This window comes from Theobroma cacao, chromosome 5 (genome assembly GCF_000208745.1).
Source record: "Theobroma cacao cultivar B97-61/B2 chromosome 5, Criollo_cocoa_genome_V2, whole genome shotgun sequence".
Classification (NCBI taxonomy): Eukaryota; Viridiplantae; Streptophyta; class Magnoliopsida; order Malvales; family Malvaceae; genus Theobroma; species Theobroma cacao.
This window is the reverse complement of record NC_030854.1, coordinates 9,318,236-9,338,295: the sequence shown is the minus strand read 5'-3', so window position 1 is coordinate 9,338,295 and position 20,060 is coordinate 9,318,236. Positions and strand designations below refer to the sequence as shown.

The 20,060-nt window shown below is 30.4% G+C and overlaps 1 long non-coding RNA gene across 1 annotated transcript; it reads left to right on the top strand.

The window, feature by feature from the left end:
* On the top strand, positions 748–2,503 carry LOC108662153. Its single transcript, XR_001927937.1, has 3 exons — positions 748–830; positions 1,511–1,579; positions 2,310–2,503. It is a non-coding gene; the product is annotated as an uncharacterized LOC108662153 (long non-coding RNA).

Here is a 20,060-nt window from a genome sequence, read left to right as displayed (position 1 = left end):
ACTATAAGTGAATGGATAACTTTATGTACTAGAAGTGGATGAATAACTTTACCCACCAAAAGTGGATAGATAACTTAACCTGTCAAGCCCAGCTTTATAATATACTTGCCATGTTGTTCATGTACTTGATAGCATGTCTGCATACTTGGATGCCTCGAAAAGTTTTTAAAAGTCGGTATCATACCTAGTGGTACAATTAAGCTGATTAAAGCTTCGAACTAGTCCCAATAGAGATTTAGGATGTATTTGAGAGTTATTGAACCTTAGAATGTCATAATATAGTGATTTGGAGTTCGAGGATTGATTTGGAGTCCAATCGAAAATTTTTATAACATAGGGGCAAAATGGTCGTTTTGCCACCCGAGGGCAAAATTAGAATGTTGGAAGAGATTTTTGACCAAGTTTGACTAGTTGGAACATAATTTGAATTTGAGAAGTGAAAATTTTTAATTCCGAGCATAAGGGCAAAACGATCATTTCACGTGCCACAAGGACATAATTGGAATTTTTGAAATATACACCACCGTGACACTTGTCAAGCCCATGAATTTCACCTATTATCAATTTTATATCTTGGATAATTAAGATATTATATGTGGTGGTAAGAGAATGCTTAATTATTAAGTTTTAACCATGGGCCAATCAAGTGGCGACACGTGTCAAGTTTTAATTTTTTTTATAATTTCCTTAATAAACCAGCATAAACCTTTCCTAATTCACTCTTCATTGCTGTGGAGGCCAAAGAACAAAGAGGGAAAGAATAGAAAAACCCAAAGGAGGAAAAATTCAAGAGAAATTCATTGGATTTTCAAAAAACGAAGCGATCGGAGGTAAGATTTCGCGATTTAGCTTAAGATCTACCTTACCCATGCTTTCTTTTTCATTTTCTATGGTTGAAACTCAAGTTTTCATGATGGAAGCATGCTGGCCGAATCATGGGGGGAAGGTTTTGATGATGGTTTTTGATAGATTTCAGGCTATCTATGTGTTTTTAGTGTTTTGTGATATTCGGTATGAAAAACAAGCAAGAAAAGAACATGTTCTTCATCAAACCCTAATTGGCCGAATTCTATAGGGAATATTTTGAATATGAATTTTATCATATTTCATGTTATCTAGCTCGTATTTGATGATTCGTGATATCGGATATCAAAAACGGTTATCGAAAAGTATAGTTCCTTTAGTAAACGACTTGAACGATAATGAGAAAATTATAGTAAATGGACTTAGAATTGATTTCTAATGAGGTATACGGACTTATTGGAGTACCGAAAGTGCAATGAATTTATTTGGTGTTGAATTGGATGTTTTGGCTAATTAAACAGTGTATAGTGCGAGTTAGGTCGAATACCATATCAGTCCAACAACAATTGAACCTACGTAGAACACCATCTTGAAGTGATTATTCGAACACTTCTCATTCAATTTCATACATTCATAAAGAGCCTGAAATAGTTTTATAACAGTTTGGCACAAATATATTGAATTACTTGTTATGTATTATGTATAGGTGGTGAGCCCTCTAATAAGGGGAAGGATATCGTACTTGAGGACCAAGAGTAGGAGTACTCCCGTTATAGTGAGTAAACAGACGATCATCTTAACTATCTAAAGTAGTGTACACTCGTTTTTATTATTTTAAAAAATAATAAATTTAAATTGTAAACTATTATGTTTAATAACTGAAGTGTTAGTTAAATGAAATGAGATTTATAATTTGGTTTGAAATTGAATCCTGGTTTTGGAAATTGAGTAAGTGGAGACTATATACTTGTGTTATATTTATGTTTTGACATATGGTTTGAATTGATTAGCTTACTGCAGTGGGCGGGTTTTCGTGGACCAGCCTATTAGAGGGGCACGGTAAACCCCGTTATATTTTACCTTAGTATGAGAGGCGCGGAGGGTATCTCCTAAGGTAGTTTAGAGTTCACTTCACGCCGAACCACCATGTGAAGGTGAAACTCAGCCAACGCCAAAGAACGACTATGTTTTTAAACGTAAAAATATGTTTTATGTGTATATGTTAATTTAACAGCCTTGGCGGACTCAATTGGATGCCCGACGTAAGGTGTCACCGAGTACGAGTTTTGGCACAAGCTAAGTTTTAAGACAGTCATAAACCTTACTGATTATTTTTGATGAAATGTAATTGTTTTATATAGTTGAAATGAGTTTTAATGTTATGAATCATATTATGAAGACATGTTTTAATTGTCTCTATTTACTCGGCTTTAGATGTTATAGATGAACATTGCTTACTCACTAGGTTTATAAAAACTTACCACCCTTCTTTTCACTCATTTCAGGTTCAGAGCAGTCTGTAGATAATCGATTTTGTCGAAGGTTTGCTTTTAGATTTGCACCTTTAGAAATCGTAAGTCTACAATCCGGTTTATTTTTGTTATTTTGGGGCTCACATGTCATTGTAAAATATTTTTGTATACCCTGGCGCTGTGTGCTATTATGTATATGAGTTTATTTTGTTACTATGCTATAGTAATTGTTTACGTAGAATTTTATAAATATTGTTTTATATGAAAATGAAATATTTTATCCAATATTTTTATTTAGTTCTATTAGTTATAAGTTCACTTTAAATAGATGATTTAGACACCTAGATTTATTTTTTTATATGAAATGTATATTTTTCATTTCTATATTATATTTTTAGCAAGTTTCAAAAAATTTGGGTAAAATGACCAAAATAACCCTGTGCGGTAGAAATTACTTTTGATTGACTTTGATTTGAAAATAGTCTATATTCCTTTAAAATATAATATTTAGTAACTGCTTCTCACAGGGGAGGCGGAGAATTGATGCTAGAACCTTACGAGGTTTCGGTTGACATTCCGAGTAAGGTATGTCTATCGGGACATCGTGGGGGTTATCACGGGCTCGAAGAGAGTACCGGGTCGTGATAGTGTCAATTCTTCTTGTCCCACTTCAAAGTCAGTAGCTTTCTATTACTTAAGAATCAACGCTTACTTCTTCAACTGTTGATTCTACTTCTGCATCAAATGCCAAAGTTGAATATCAAACTTGCTTTTAGACACTCCAATCTTATCCATTTCACCCATTTCTTCCTTGTTCTTCTAAGTCTTTAATTTTTCTCATCGCAACTTTAGGGATCAATACTTAATGCTTAAGTAGTCAATCTAAAATCTTTAGAGTTGTCCTTTTTGGGTTCTTTTCTCTTTAGAATCAAGCTCGCATCTATGGGGGTTCAATTTTCACATTCAAAGTATGCTTCTATCTACCCTTTGTCTTCCTTGGATTGACACTTGCTTCACCCGATGTCGATTCTTGTTCTTCTAATGGCTTTCCAAATTGCTTCTTCTTACTCAAGAATTGACATTTCTTTCTTAATGGGTTAATTTTTTTTTTGTTTGAGAGAAGAAATTTTGCTTTCTGTTTTACTCAGAATCGATCCTTCCTTTTCAGAAGGTTAATTGTATGAGCTGGAACTTAAGGTTTGAATGTTTTGAAGCTATTTTCTTTGCATAACCAACTTCAAAACTCTTAAAGGATTATTCTTTAAGTTTAAAAACATTTTCATTTAGATTCAAAGTATTTTTGCATAATTTAATTTTGTTATTTCAAAACTAGAGTCAATTTTAAAGCTAACACTCTTATAGATTGAGCTTATAAACTGTTTCATATCATATCTTATCTCATATTCACCTTCCTCAACTCATACCCATTTTCTTTGTAATTTAGGGTCTCTCTTTGAAAACCATTTCCATTTACAACTTGCAAAATAAAGAAAATATGTCCATCATCTAAACATTCTCTTCCTTTCCCATCCTTAAATCTAGGTTCTCCCTTGATATTTTCATTCATCTCTCTATACCCATACATATAGTCAAACTTTGGAGACAACCCTTACCCCAATGTACTAAACAAGCTTGATCTAACAAGTAGATCTCTCAACATTTCTAAGTTAAACTCAATCTAAAAATAACTAAAGTATCTTGAAATCTAAAAATAATAGTAAAATAACAATATCACAAAAATTTCTACGATATCCTAATGTTGGAATGGCATGAAACTTAGAGATAACAATTATCATATGTAGTGGAAAATAAAAATTTAAACATACCATGCCATGGCACCACCCATGGATCACCTTGGTGGTTTTAATACAAACAAAACTAGAAGAGAAGTAATCAGAAAAATAACATTACCTTTACCAAGTGATGTAGCTATCACGATGGTACCTCTTATTTGTCCAACCCATGAACACCACAAAGAGAGCAAAGAACCTGAGCCCTTTAAATGCTTGGCCTCTAACGATTGCACTTGAACTTTCATAAGGAGGGAGCTTTCTCAACTATGCCTTTGTGCTAGCAAGGTGGACAATAACTTATCTTTCACATAATCACACTCCTCTTAGTCGAATCACAAAATTGGAAAACTATTTTTCAAATCACTCAAGAAAGTGTGTAGTGAGGCTTTCTTTTTAGTTTTCTGATGACTCAAAAACCTAACTTGTGTGTCTCACTTGTATTATGAGGAGTAGCTCAAAAGTGATATTTATATCTAGGTTAATTAACTTCTTAAATTGCAAATAAGGCCTCAATATTATGACCCCTTATAATATTGGCCTAACACTTAATTAAACCTTTTAATTAAGTCATTGTAAATTAAAATTTAATTTAATTTACTTTATTTGTTCGAAATTAAGGCTTTAATATTTAACTAATTATAATATTGGCCTTACACTTAATTAAACTATTTTAATTAAGTCTTTAGTAGTTAAAAACCTAGTGTCTGATTTAAGTCCAACTTAAATCATCACACTCCCAATGTAACTTATTGTGTGTGACCCATTAGGTTCCTAACATGTTGGTAATGAAATTGAATTATAATTTTTATGAAATTAATTAATTCAATTCCATAGACTAAGATTGGCATCTAGCAATGTATCATGGTCACCCAATTGTTATGAGAGTCAAAGGTTCTTTGACAACCTTTTAGTGTACATTCTATTAGTGTAATTCATTCCCTCATTATATATCCCGGAGATAATAAAAGCATGGTGCAGTGTCTACTCTTATTGACCTCCTTGTTCATTCCTGCAATTAGATCATTAGCTTTATGGAGACTTATGAAACNAATTGTCTCCATTTACTCGCCTTTAGATAGTTTAGATGGTGTATGTTTACTCATTGGGATTTTATAATCTCACCACCCTCAATTCCACACATTTCAGGTTCGGGATAGCCGGTAGATAGCCGATTGCATCAAGGACTTCAGTTAACCTTGCATTGTCAAAATTATAAGTTCACAGACTCGCATCTTATTGGTTAGTTGGGGGCCCACGTGTCATTGTAAAAGTAATTTTATATTTTCGTTATCTGATTTAAAATATGTATGAACATATTTAGCTTTTACACCATGTTTTGGCGAGTTTCGATATTATCAAAGAAAAATGACCAAAATACCCCTGTGAGCCAGAAAATAAAATTTAGTTATTTTGATTTGGAAACGACTTATGATTTCTTGAAATGCAAGATTTAATAACTGTCACTCACTAGGGAGATGCGGAAGCTGATGCTAAGCCTTGCAAGGTTCCGATCGGCATTCGGGGTAATGAGTGTCTATCGGGACGTAGCGACGGTTGTCACGGGCCCGATGGGAGTTCCGGGTCGTGACAATTTGATTGATAATGGAAATATCCCAGAATGAAATTTCTTAATAGTTAGTTGGTATATTCTAGTATAATTCTATTATAAAGATGCTTTTATATGTTCTCATTATATTTAAATGATATATTCTTATTATATGTTTTAATTCTATATTTAATGTTCTTTTATGTTATCTTGTAAGTTTCTTATTATATATTTTTTTTTATTAAAGAAAAATATGGATATTCATCTGGTTGAATATAAGATCAATGATGTAAATATGTCTAATAGACAATACTACAATGCACATTATAGACAAGAAATATTTTTTTCCACTTGACAATGGAAGAAACTAATGTCAATATAATATCTGGTAGTACAAAATTAATTAAAAGCTTCAAAAGAGATAGTATTTTACTACCTTAAGGAATAAAGTTTATAATAGAAGATGTATTACTTTCAACATCTCAAAGAAATTTATTAAGCTTTAAAGATATTTGTCTGAATGGATATCATATTGAGATAACAAATGAAAAAGACACTTAATACCGTTATATTATATTCATTATCTCGGGTAAGATGTATATAAAAATTAAAAAAATTACTTGTTTTAAATATTAGAATGATTAAAACTCATGCTATAGTAAACCAAAGGTTTACTAATGATTTTAATATTTGTTATGACCAATTAGGCTATCCCGAATCAATAATGATGTAAAAAATTATTGAAAATACATGTAGTCATCCATTGAAAAACCAAAAGATTTTTCGATCTAATAAATTCTCATGTGCTACTTGCTCTGAAAGCAAATTAATTATAAGGCCATTATTAGCTAAAGTTGAGACTGAATCCTCTACATTTTTTAAACATATTCTAGGTGATATATATAGATTCATACATCCACTATGTGGACCATTTAGATATTTTACAGTTTTAATCAATGCATCGACTAGATGGTCACATGTATGCTTATTATTAGCTTGCAATTTGGCATTTGCAATCATTTGTTTGCAAGCACATTTTCCTAATTATGTAATCAAGACTATTCGTCTTTACAATGTTAGTGAATTACATATGAAGTCTTTAATGAATATTGCATATTTGTTGAAATAACTATTAAACAACTTGTTGCTCATGTTCATACACAAAATGATCCAATAGAATTGTTTATTAAATACTTCTAATTGATTGCAAGGCCATTGCTTATGAAATCTAAACTCTCAATTTCTGTTTGGGGCATGCCATTTTGGATGGAGTAGTATTTGTACGCATCAAGCTAATGAGTTATTATAAATTCTCTCTTATACAATTGTTTTATGATCAGAAACCAAATATTTTTCATTTAAGAATTTTTGGATATGTAATATATGTTCCAATTGCTCCATCATAACACACAAAGATAGGTCCTCAAAAGAGGTTAGAAATATATGTTGGATATGAATCTTCATCTATAATTAAATATCTAGAACTGTCTGCAAGATTTGTCGATTATCATTTTGATGAAATAAATTTTCCAACATTAGGGGGAGAAAATAAATAACTAGAAAAAGAAATATCTTGGAATGTATTATTATTATTTAGTTTTGATACTCACATAAATCAATATAAACTAGAAGTTCAAAAGATAATTCATTTGTTAAATATAGCAAATTAGTTGTCAAATATATTTACTAACTTAAAGAGAATAACTAAATCTCATATAACAATTGTAAAAACTCCTATTAGAGTTGATGTCCTTATTAGACAAGGCATGCCAAAAGCGTGAAAAACCAATGTTTAAGCTTTATTACTTGATGATATAGGATTAATTTTAAATTATTTTAGCATAATGTTCTAAAAATTTCTAGATGATATTCTTAAGGTTAAGAAATTAATACAAACAGAATAATACAAAAGAAAATAATGATTCCGTGAAGCTAATGTCCTTATAATCATTTAAACGATGAAATAATTAACATAATCTTGGACTATGGAATCAACATGTGAAGCTGATTTTGAAACGCAAAGATTTCACGCCTTCTTTCTTAACATCAAGGTGATGCCTCTTCTTCTGTTTAACGTAATATCGTTTTTTTTTTAAAAAAAGCACATAATATTATTTTTTAAAAAAAAATTAATTAATTTTATTTATCTACAACAATCCCAAATTAGTTATATGTATTTCCAACCAAATAAAGCACAAATTTTGTTGCCATGAGTATTGGTGCTTGATTTGGCCTTTATGAAAAAGATATGACATTCTGACTAATTACAACCGTCCCAAAAATTTTTGTCTTATAAGTAATTATTGTTATTTGTTGATTTGGTCTTAAAAATATATTTTAAGAAATGTCTAGCTACAAAAAGAGCTTAAACTTAAGAGAATATTTATTAAAAATATATAAACTTAGAAAAATGAAACCTATATGTAAAACATAAAAATAAATGTCTAAATGATATATGTTTATAGTAATAGATCAAGGTAGATAAAGAAAAAGATAAAAAAATAAAAATAAAAAGAAAAGATAAATGAATAAAGCAAATAGATGATTGGCATAAAAGAAAATATGAATTAAATTAAGTAAAAGTTGAAAATTATTGAGTAGTTGTTGGGGCATACTTGGATATAAAAAATATAGGATAAAGATATGTATGTTTACATTAGGGTATAAAGAATAGGTTAATGAATGAGCGTAATAAAAAGGGGCTAAATATTTAATATCATAAATTACAAACTGGTAAGGTAAGTCAAGATAATAATTATAAAAAAATAAGAATTAGTAACAACTTTAATAGTAAAAAAAATATGGAAAATTGAGTCTTAAAGTACATTAATATTAACCACAAGGATAATGTACCGATGATGGGATGTTCATCCGGAACGCGAGGAATCATAATTTCAAAAGAATTTTCCTTAGACTCGGGATTTAAATTAAGACTCCACCAGTACAATGGGAGGGTCTTAATTTAAAATTTTCGAGGTTTCAAATTTTAAATAAACAAAAATTATTATATAATAAATTAGTCAAAAATATAAATATAATAAGTATAATAGTAAATGTAAGAGAATAAATGATATATATTCACTTAAGGTGTTAAAAGATAAATATAAAATTATGAAAAATAATAATACTCATGGCCATAAAATAAATAAAAGGTAATAAAATATTCAATGATGGTAAATTCATAATAACGAATACCTTTAAAGTATAAATATTTAATTATAAAATATATATATATTAAATATGATTTTGGTAAAAAGAAAGCCTAAATAGTAAGATAGATAAACACCTAGATAACATAAAAAAATACATAATTCATAATATACACAATATAAAAAGAAACAATAAAAAAAGAGAAAATCTTAAAGAAATAACAAAGGAAATATAGGAGGATTTGGAAACAAAATAATAAATTTCATAATTACATCACACATCATTATTGCATCGTAAATGTCATGGCATGTAGATATTTATGTACACAAGTATAAGTCCCGATGATGGGAGTTTCCAAAGGATCTTGCGAAGGCGAGTTTTCTTTGAAAAGTTCTCTAGGTAAAAAGATATCCCTAGGTCCCACCAGTACGATGGGAGGGCTTAAAGAATATACTTAATAAAAGGTTTTTGCTCGTAATAGGTCTGCATTCACAAAAATACTATTTTTGCTAAAACGCGTACGATTACCTCAAGGATGGAATTTATTAATCAAATTTGCGAAGGCAAGTTTCTCGGATAATTCTCTAGGTGAGAGAATATCTCTGGATGCCACCAATATGATGGGCAGATATGAGAAATATCCTCAATAAAAGGCTTTTCGTTCGACATTATTTGAATTTTATACCATGCATGCATCATGTACACATCATACCCATAAAGTCAAATAAAATATTTCAATAAAATAGAGGATAAAACAAATGAATAATAATTAAGGAAACATAATAAATTTAAGAATTAGGGCTCCAATAGGATAATCTATAATTAAATGGTATCGTTCGTGGAACGGACGACACAAGGGTGCTAATATTTCCTTGGACGTAATCGTACTCTCGAATCTAGTCCTAAAAATCATAGACTAGTTTAATATTCTCTGGACAAACTTAAAATTAATTTGAGATCTCGTTGATTAGAATCAAGTCAATAGATGACCAATCACACCTAGAAAAAAGATTGGTGGTGACTCCTAGTTTTTCCCGTGTCTAGCGATCGAGTTCTCAGAACAGCACGTTACAACAGTAAGCAATCGATCTCATAGATTGAAGTATATGGGATACTTGAGGATAACATGTAAGTGCTTGTTAAAGAACAAGTTTATTGAACATGACCTGCTATGAGAACTCCATATGGTATTTTACTCAAGTGACTATGGAAAATGTTCTCATGTCATAGTTGTGCAACTAGTCCTTGGACTTAAGACACCAAGTTATTTTGTATGGGGAATGACATACTTTGATTTCACCTTTACGGGTCTAAAGGCGACTAGATGCCTAAGCAGAGTGTTTTTGGGTATGCCATGAAGCATGCGAAGGTGAATGAGTGGTCAAGAGAGATTCATCACACCAAGTAATATGAGGGGATGTATCTCACTTGTTCTCAGTTCTTGATTAACTTGTATAAAGTCTTTGGCCAAAGCATGATGAATTTGAGGAATGTTAGTTTCCTAAATTTATAAGGTTAGTCATGAATTATGAGAACTAATATGGAATGTTATAAGTAGACACCAAGCCATGTTTAATGACATATCTGAGATATTTGATGAAAGGACCGTATTGCACTAAGAGTGTCACGACCCGGAACTCCCCATTGGGCCCGTGACAACCGCCGCGAGGCCTCGACAAACATTCTTTACCCCGAATGCCGATCAAAACCTTACAAAGCTCTCGTATCAGCTTTCGCACTTCCCCGGTGAGTAATAGTTATCAAATATCAAAACTCGAAGGATTACAAATCATTTCCAAATCAGAACATAACATATTATTTTCTGGCTCACATGGGCATTTTCGTCATTTTTGTCAAAAATCTCAAAACTTGCTAAAAATGTAGTAGGTAAGTAGAAAATATATATTTAATGATTTAAAAACAAATTGAGTATCTAAAACGTTCATTTGAAGTGAAAATTTGACCATTTGAATATAATAAAAATATTCAATAAAGTAAACTATTTTTTTGTAAAATAATTTTCATAAAGCTATCGATACATAATTCTTATAGTGTAAAAGTTAATTATATTCATATATACTATAAAGTAAATAACCAAAGCATAAAATTTCTTTACAGTGACAAGTGGGCCCACATCTATTCAAAATGCATCGAAAGCTGGAAACCTACAGCTTTTACTGATTCGAGTCCAAATGAAGATCCTTGTCAAAGTCAGCTAACTATGGAATTCCCCGAGCTTGAAATGTGAGGAAATGAGGGTGGTGAGATTATAAAATCCCAATGAGTAAATAGATACCATCTAAGCTATCTAAAGTCGAGTAAATTGAGACAATTAAAATAAGTCATCATACTATAATTTCATTACCTTTCAACTCATTTCAACCAAATAAAATCAATCCATATAAATCGAGTAATCAACTTGGCTTATGAATTCCTTAAGACTTTGGCTCGTGCCAAAACTCATACTCGGTGATACCTTGCGCAGGGCATCCAACCGAGTCCGCCAAGGCTGTTAAAATTTCGTATACACTTAAAATATATTTTTAGTTTGAGAAAATACAGTCGTTCCTTGGCGTTGGCTGAGTTTCCCTTCACGTGGTGGTTTAGCGTGAAGTGAACCCTAAGCTTTACCCTAGGAGATACCCTACGCGCCTCTCCGTTCGAGGTAAGAATATAATGGAGTTTACCGTGCCCCTCTAATAGGCTGGTCCACGGAACCCCCTCTGCAGTAAATAATTAATATATAATCCACCAATCAATTTATCGCAACCTAGCCTCTCAAGGCTGAATACACAGTATAAATAATTCTAACACCAAAATTAGTTTAGCCATTAATGCTCATTTATTGTCATAAGTCATTCAATTCAAAACCATAAATTTGCAACACAAGCAGGCAGTCTCCAATTACTCTATTTTAAAATCAGTATTCAATTTTTTAGAAAATTTATAAAATCATTTTATAAAATCACAATTTCTCTTAAAACATAGCAATTTACTATTTAAACCCATTTTTCATAAAATCACACAATTGTATAAAACTACTCTAGATAATTAAGACGATAATAAGTTTACTCACTGTTCTAGGAGTCGATGTACTCTTAATCCCAGTCTCCAAGCACAATTTCTGTACTTTTACTAGTGTACTTTGCTCACCACCTAGCCACAATGTGCAATACATAATTCATCACATCAATGCTTGAACATTATAAAATCAATTCAGGCTCGGTATATATGCATGATATGATATACAACTTATCAAACTACCGTTTAAATGCGGTGCTGACCTAATTCAGTCTATTATCTCCAATTTAACTCCAAATCAATTCTTCTCACTTTCTACACTCCAATTGTACCTAAATTACCTTAATGATTGTGAATGAGATTCAATTTATCAGTCTCGATAGCAAATTACGAAAATACCCCTAGTGGGTAAAAATTCATATTTTTGCTCCGAAAATTCTCATTATTTTTCTAGGCACATAATTCATCATTATTCATCATAATTCCTCAAATAAACATCAAGATTATCAGCCAATATTCCCCTAGAAAATTCGGCCAATAATGGTAATGGAGGAAAATAAATTCTTTTCTTGTTGTTTTATTCCTAAATATGCTAAACTAACTAAAAACACTAACATAACTTAAAATCAAATTAATCTAACAACAATTCCTCTTCCATACGCATTTTTCAGAATTGAATTCATCATAATAACTCAATATTCAACATGGAAATCAAGAACAAAAGCATGGGTAAGCTAGGTATCAAAGAGAACTAAAGAAATTCTAACTTACTTAGCTTGTTTTCTTGATTTCTTCACTTTTTCTTTGAATTTCCACCTAGGTTTTCTTGTTTTTCCCTTTGTTCTTCCTCTCTTTCTCTCTCTTCCTTGCTTGGCTGGCCATATGAAGAAAATGGGCTGATTTTATGCCTTTTTATAAAGAAACAATAAAATAATAAAGGTGTGACACATGGCATTTTCTTATTGGTCTATTTTTAAAACTTTTAAAATTTTAATCCTTTTTATCTCCACCACATAATTAGTCAATGGTCAAAATGAGGATAAGGAAGACCATGTGCTAAAAAAATGTCCTGGTGGTGGAAAATTACAATTTTGCCCCTGGGGTGGCAAAATTACCATTTTACCCTTTTACTCCAAATTATACCGAAATTAAAATTTTTCACTTCTAAACCTCAAATCTTACTCCAATAAGTCCAATTATACTCCAATAAGTCAAATGGGGTCAAAAAAATCTTTTCTAAAAATTCTCATTTTGTCCCTAGGTGGCAAATGACCATTTTACCCCTAGATAGCGAAAATTTCAGTTTGAGTTCAAATTGATCATCGAACTCCGAATCACCATATTAAACCATTCTGGGGCTTTAAAATTCTTAATTTCATCGTAAATTCTCTATTTGATCTAGTTCGAGGCTTAAATCAACTTTGTTGTACGTCTAGGTACAATACCGACTTTTGTAAATTTTTCGAGACTCTCCTAGCATGCAAACATGCTATCCATCACATGTATATCATGACAAATATTTTTATAAAGTCAGGCTTGTCATCTTCTCCCCCACTTGGATCAACGGTATGATCTTTCTTCATGATTGATTTCGACGTCAGGTTAAATATTAATATTTTAATATTATTTCATTAATAAAATATTATTTTATTCTAAAAATTTTATCTTGTCTCCTTGGTACCCAAAATATCTTATTATGCCTCACTTGACTTTCAACTCGCCTTTTATCTCACAAATTCTCCTCCGATAAAATTATTATTATTTTATTATTATTTTCTCACTTGCGGAATATTTTATCTGAAACTACTTTTTTCGTCTTTTATCACTTTTAAACATTTTAATTGACCTCAATTTGCATTCTATCAACTTTATTTTTCACCATATCAAAGTATGGGGTATTTCAAAGAGGCTTATCACTAAAGGGCTTCGTCACATTCTTTAATTAACTCTCTAACATTTTGATGGTCATGATGTATTGATAGATGTCACTCATGATTTATAAATATAAATCAATTATCAAATTGATATTTGATTAGGATTTATATTCATTGCCAACATATTAGAAGCCTAATGGGTCACACACATTAAGTAACATGATTAGGATTAAATAAGATAATTAATTAAGTTGGACTTAATTGAAAGAGACCAAAATAAAGTGAGAAATTAATTAATTTTATAAAAACTTAATTAAATTAAAATACAATTGTTGTATTTAGGGTTGCAAATTAGTTTTGCTATATAAACATGTTATGTTAGCAAACTAAAAAAAAAAAGCCTCCAACCAATTCTTAGTTGTTTCATAAAATAAGAAAAGAAAAATAATTTTCTTTATCTGACAAAAATAAGATTCGGCAAGCATTTTGGTCTTTTTGTTTTAGAAACAAAACTTGCTAGCACAAGTAAAAATTCTACCTTTGAGAAGGTCTTATTTAGTTACTGTGTGGATTATTATTAAAGGCCAAACATTTGAATAGCTGAAGAGTTGACAAATCCTAAAGGTGAAAAAACAAATATTTTGGATTTAATTGGCTCTTGATTATGATATCTAGAGCAATGTATGTAACTATTAAACTTATGAGTGTTCATAATTAATTTGAAAGTTACATGAAAAACACAAACATTGATTCTGTAGGATTCGATTATTTCTTTAATTAAATACTAGTTTGTTTTTTCGCTACGTTATTTTTTTAATTTCTTGATTATTTTCATGTTTGAGCATGAAGTCGAATCCCAGCAGTGGTATTAGAGCCTTTGTTTGATGTTTTTCATATAATATACATGCTTGATTCTTAGTGATAATTAATAGGATTGATTTGTGTGTTGATTTGATGTATATCAATTTTAAAGGCTTTCTTTAAAATTTATTTTTCTGTTTTAATTTAAATATGGATAGCATGTAATTAATTCATTAAAACATGTTTTAAAAGGTTTAAAATCATGTTTAGTTGAAGAATTAATGAATGGATTAAAAGGCTTGCAAAGCCAAATTAAAATTGAATAGTTTTGAGGTGTTTTGGAGACTAATGTGTTGATTATTTTTTTACTAACATTGGGTAAGTGATATGAGCAGTTTTCAATTCTTAAAAATTAGTTTTATCACATTAAATTACTGCATGTTTCGGCCAAACTTGATTTAGTATGAAAATGTTCATAAAAATCATGTTTTCAAGTTCCAAAACAATAAAGATTCAATGCAAAAAATTTTGGACAACTATGATCGGTTTTGGTGGCTTAATTCATCATGAATTTTGTGTTTAATTGTTAAATACACTTGCTAGAAATTTTCAGCAGCTTTTTCATGAGTTTGACTAATGATTTATGGAATTTTAAGAGTGCTTAAATATCATTTATTTTAATTTTGGATGATTCATAAAAAAAATAGGAAATTGTTTCTACTTTAAAAGCAATTCATAAAATTAAGAATAGAATTTTAATTTTGGGTGATTTATAAAAATAGGAAATTGTTTCCTACTTTAAAAGAAATTCCTAAAATTAAGGATAGGATTTTAATTTGAGAAATTCATAGGAAATAGTTTCCTACTCTACAAGAAATAGCTAAAGTTATGTGATAGCATTGAACTTTTCTTAAAATTTTGGTTTGACTAGAAGTTTTCAAAATTTGTTAAGTCACCATTTAGGTAACTTAAACAACATACAATTTAGGAAACTAATTTGTGTTCTAAATGTTAGAAATTAAAATATTGTCTTAGATATAGTTTAGGAAGTTTGCCTAAAATTAAAAAGTTTCCAAGATTAAAAGGAATTTTAATTATGGAAAGAATTAAAATGGAAAGTCTTAAAAATGAAAAATTTATTTCAATGAATATCTAATATAATAAGAAATGTGGCGTAAAATGTTTACTTTAAGTGTTTTGAAAATAAGAATTTCTTAAACACTAAATTGAAATAAAACAATACCAAATAATTTGAGTCTAGCACTTTAAGTGAATTAATTAATGCTTTTCTCAAATAACACACAAGATCACCAAGTGATATTGAGCTTGCATTTATTTCCATACTTTTGATTATGATTATAAAGCATGAGAATGATTATGGACTTAGACCTTAGAAGATTAGGTCATTGATGGTTAAATTTATTTCCCATGATATTTATTTTAAAATAAGGTTTGCGCACTCTGCCTTATCTTTATTTTCTCTGGGTTGTAAAATTCTTTTCTCACCTAACTCCCTTCGAATGTAACTCAAGATTACTTGATTATAAAATGTAATTAGTTACATCAGAGTGTAAAACTAGAGTTAGATAGACAAATTTTTATAACTTGAAGATGGAGATCCAAAGGCGCCATGGAGATTCAAGGAGATTACAAGCAAAGCTTGAAGACGATGTTTGTGTAAATCCCTGAGGAATTTGACTAACTAATTTCCTTAATGGCTCAAGGAAATTAGAATTAGTAAAGTCCATAATTATCCTTGTAGTTGGCATGAGATAGATTTATTTTTCAATATATATATATATATATATATGATATATGTGAAATACGATAAATGCTATGCATGTCAATAATGCCAAATCAATGAGACCTTAATTAATGAATTAATAAATAAAAATCCCTCATTAATATATTGAGTCAAAAAGTTACCTTCCACCATATAACAGGATAACCAACTACTCTTTTAATTGGAGGCTTGTTGAGTCACTCAAGGCCAAAATTTTACATGAGTACATTTGAGTTATTGGTGGGTCTTACTCAACTAGTACCATGTTGTTCGGATATGTCACACATGATCGCATAATATTAGAGGCATAGTTAGGCAAAATGTATATGATGCATTTAGACAAAGAGTTGTCACCTAATTGATCTAGGAGTTGTATAAGATACAATCGGTAAGCTAAGTTATCTACCTAATTAGTTTCATTATGGCTTGTTGAGTCATTCAAGATCATGGTGGGATAAAAAGGGTCCTAGCTTAATAAGAAGTTTAAAGGTTAAATTTCTCAAAATAGTAAAAAAGGGCTATTATTTTGATAAAATATTGAGAATAAACATATAAGATTCTAAAACCTTGTCTTTATGATTATATAATTTGCGTTAATGACTAATAATCATATATGTTGTTTTATATAGGATATAAATCTATCATGGCGAATAGTTTATCACTTAGAAGCATACTTGATGCAAAGAAGTTAACAGGCTCAAATTTCATTGACTGGTTTCGTAATATCAAGATTGTCTTGAAACAAGAGAAAAAGGCTTATGTCTTAGGTGGTCCTATTCTCGAGGAACCTAGTGATAATGCTACAAATGAGGAAAAAAAGGCTTATAGAGTTTATATGGATGATTTCAATCAAGCCACATGTGTAATGTTGGCTAGTATGGGTCTAGATCTTCAAAAGCAACATGAAGTTATGAATGCCTTAGATATTATCCTAAACCTTAGAAAAATGTTTGATAAGGAAAGTCACATAGGAAGATTCAACATTTTAAGGGAATTGTTTTGATGTAAGATGCCTAAAGGAAGCCCAGCAAGGCCTCATGTGCTTAAGATGATAAGATATATCACTTGACTTTAGCAGTTGGGTTGGGTTATGGATCATGATTGAGCATAGACCTTATATTTTCTTCGCTATTAGAGAGCTATTCACAGTTTGTGTTGAACTTCAACATGAACAAGATTGAGGTAACCCTTTCAAGCTTATTGAATATGCTCACACAGACTTAGAATACCATTACGAATGAGAAGCCTTCAGTTCATCTTGTCTCTTCTAAGAAAAATAAAAATAAGAAAATAAAATTATCTAAGAAAGACAAGGATGAAAAAACATCAACTTCAAAAGGTATAAAGCTTACTGGATGAGTGAAGAAGGATAAGGACAATGACAAATGTCATTTCTGCGGCAAATTAGGGCATTGAAGGCGCAATTGCAAGGATTATCTTGAATCCATTAAAGGGAAGAAACAAAAGGAAGCTTCCACATCAGGTATGAATCATATGATGATTTATTTTTCACTACGTAGTATATGATACCTTACTCTTTATTAATGGTTTTAATATGTATGACATATTGAAGGAACTAATGACAAGGAGTAGTGAAAAATAGGATCATGAAGGGGACAACCTTAGTTGATGGTGATCAAGCTTGTCGACTTAGATTAGATTATGGAACAATAAATAATTTTAAAACATTGAATGTTTTCATGACATGATTGTCAAGATGAGATGTTTTGGTGTTGGGCCTATGGCTGAATATTTTATTTTATGTTTAAGAAACATAGATTTATATTTTGCTAGCATGAGATGCTTAGCTTATATATATTTATATATTTACATTACGTCTCATTTTATCTTGGAATTGTTCTAAATTATTTATCCTTAAGTATAACCTTGCAAATATGATAATCAATACTAAGTCCTAATGATAAGATTATTTTTCTTTTGATTATGAATCAAAAAGGAAATTAATGTGTTGACTTAGATAAAATTGAGTCATAACTCAATGAATTCATAATAGGATTATGAACATATTTAGTTAATGAGCATTCTTAATGAAATCTTGGATCTAAATTAAGATTGCTTAGAACTAAATAACAATTGATTATCATATTGAATTCATAAGAAATGAATTACAAAGCATTCCAAACCCAATTAATCGCATGAACTAACCTTTGAGAGGATTTCATCCCATAACCAATGATGAATGACTAATGACATGTAAGTATACATAAAAGTTATGGATATAACACCCCAAAGGAAAATACATAAGTTTATTTGGCAAGATTTCTATACATGATTGAAATAGTGGGAGTTAATGACACTTTAAAAGTCAAAGGTTATGAAATTATGAAATCCAATAAATAAGATCTACGCACAAAAACTAATTTAATGGGATGCATCAAGATGCATAATTCATGAGATGAACCCATTAAATACAAACCATTAGTAGGATGCATATTAATGCATTACTCATATAAGATGAGTTTACTAAATAATCCAACATGAATGACTGGATAATAATCTTTATTCAATATAATAAATTCAAAATAGTTGAATACATTGAATAAGATAAACATATTTTGTGCACATCATAAAGTTAGTGGGAATAAGATAAGTTACTCATTAAAAGTGGATAAGATATATTTACCAGCCTAAGAAAAGCAAAATGGGACTAAAGAGTTAGAGCCTAAAAAGGGACTCAACAAAAGAATTTAAGATGATATGTTAAAGGAGTTTAATATAAAAAGAATCCTAAATATTAAAAGTGACATAAAGTCATGATTGAGCAGTTATATTAGAATGGTTCCAAAACAAGAGATAATTGCATGATTATATCTATAATTGGATACAAACCTTTTGTTTAGGCTACAAAAGAGGATATATTTGGATCATTGGTTTAATGAACTAATAAATGATTCCGAGTTGTTAAAGTAACAACAAGAGCCATAATAATGGAATCAAGGTCTCGTTGTGATCTAAATTAGTATTTCGATTATGACAATGGAGATTGTCAAATATATAAATTAACATATTCTCAAATATTGCAATTTAAGTTGTCCTAGTAGAGACACAATTGCTAAGCAAAACAGTTTGATATTGGATACGTTAGCAATTGACTCAAGTGCAAGTGGGAGATTGTTGGTATATACCTTTGAGCCAATTAGATTGGTCAAGAAATATATATATTGTCATTTAATGCATACTTAATCGCATAACTATATGTGATAGAGGTTTTCCTTTATGTTAGTGTAATAATAAAGAGTTATTAAGTACTAATTAGATGAAGCCCATGGAATATAAAGGCCTTGCAAAAGAATTGTAAAGTTGTTACAATTATGAGATCACAATGCATCAAAGCCATGTTCCTAAAATTGTTCTTGATCATTGTATTGTCAACACAGGGCATTGACAATGCTCAAAGACTGGTACATGTTAAGCCTCTTTACTTAGGAATTAAGCAATTGATCTCATAGATTGAAGTATATGGGATACTTGAAGATAATATGTAAGTGCTTGTTAAAGAACAAGTTCACTGAACATGATCCACTATAAGAACTCCATTTGGTATTTCACTCAAGTGTCTATGAAAAATGTTTTCATGTGATAATCGTGCAACTAGTTCTTGGACTTAAGACACCAGGTCATCTTGTATGGGGAATGACATACTTTGATTTCACCCCTACAGGTCTAGAGGCGATCAGATACTTAAGTAGGGTGTTTTTGGGTATGCCATGAAGCATGCGAAGGTGAATGAGTGGTCAAAAGAGGATTCATCATCTGAAGTGACATGAAGGGATGTATCTCACTTGTTCTTAATTC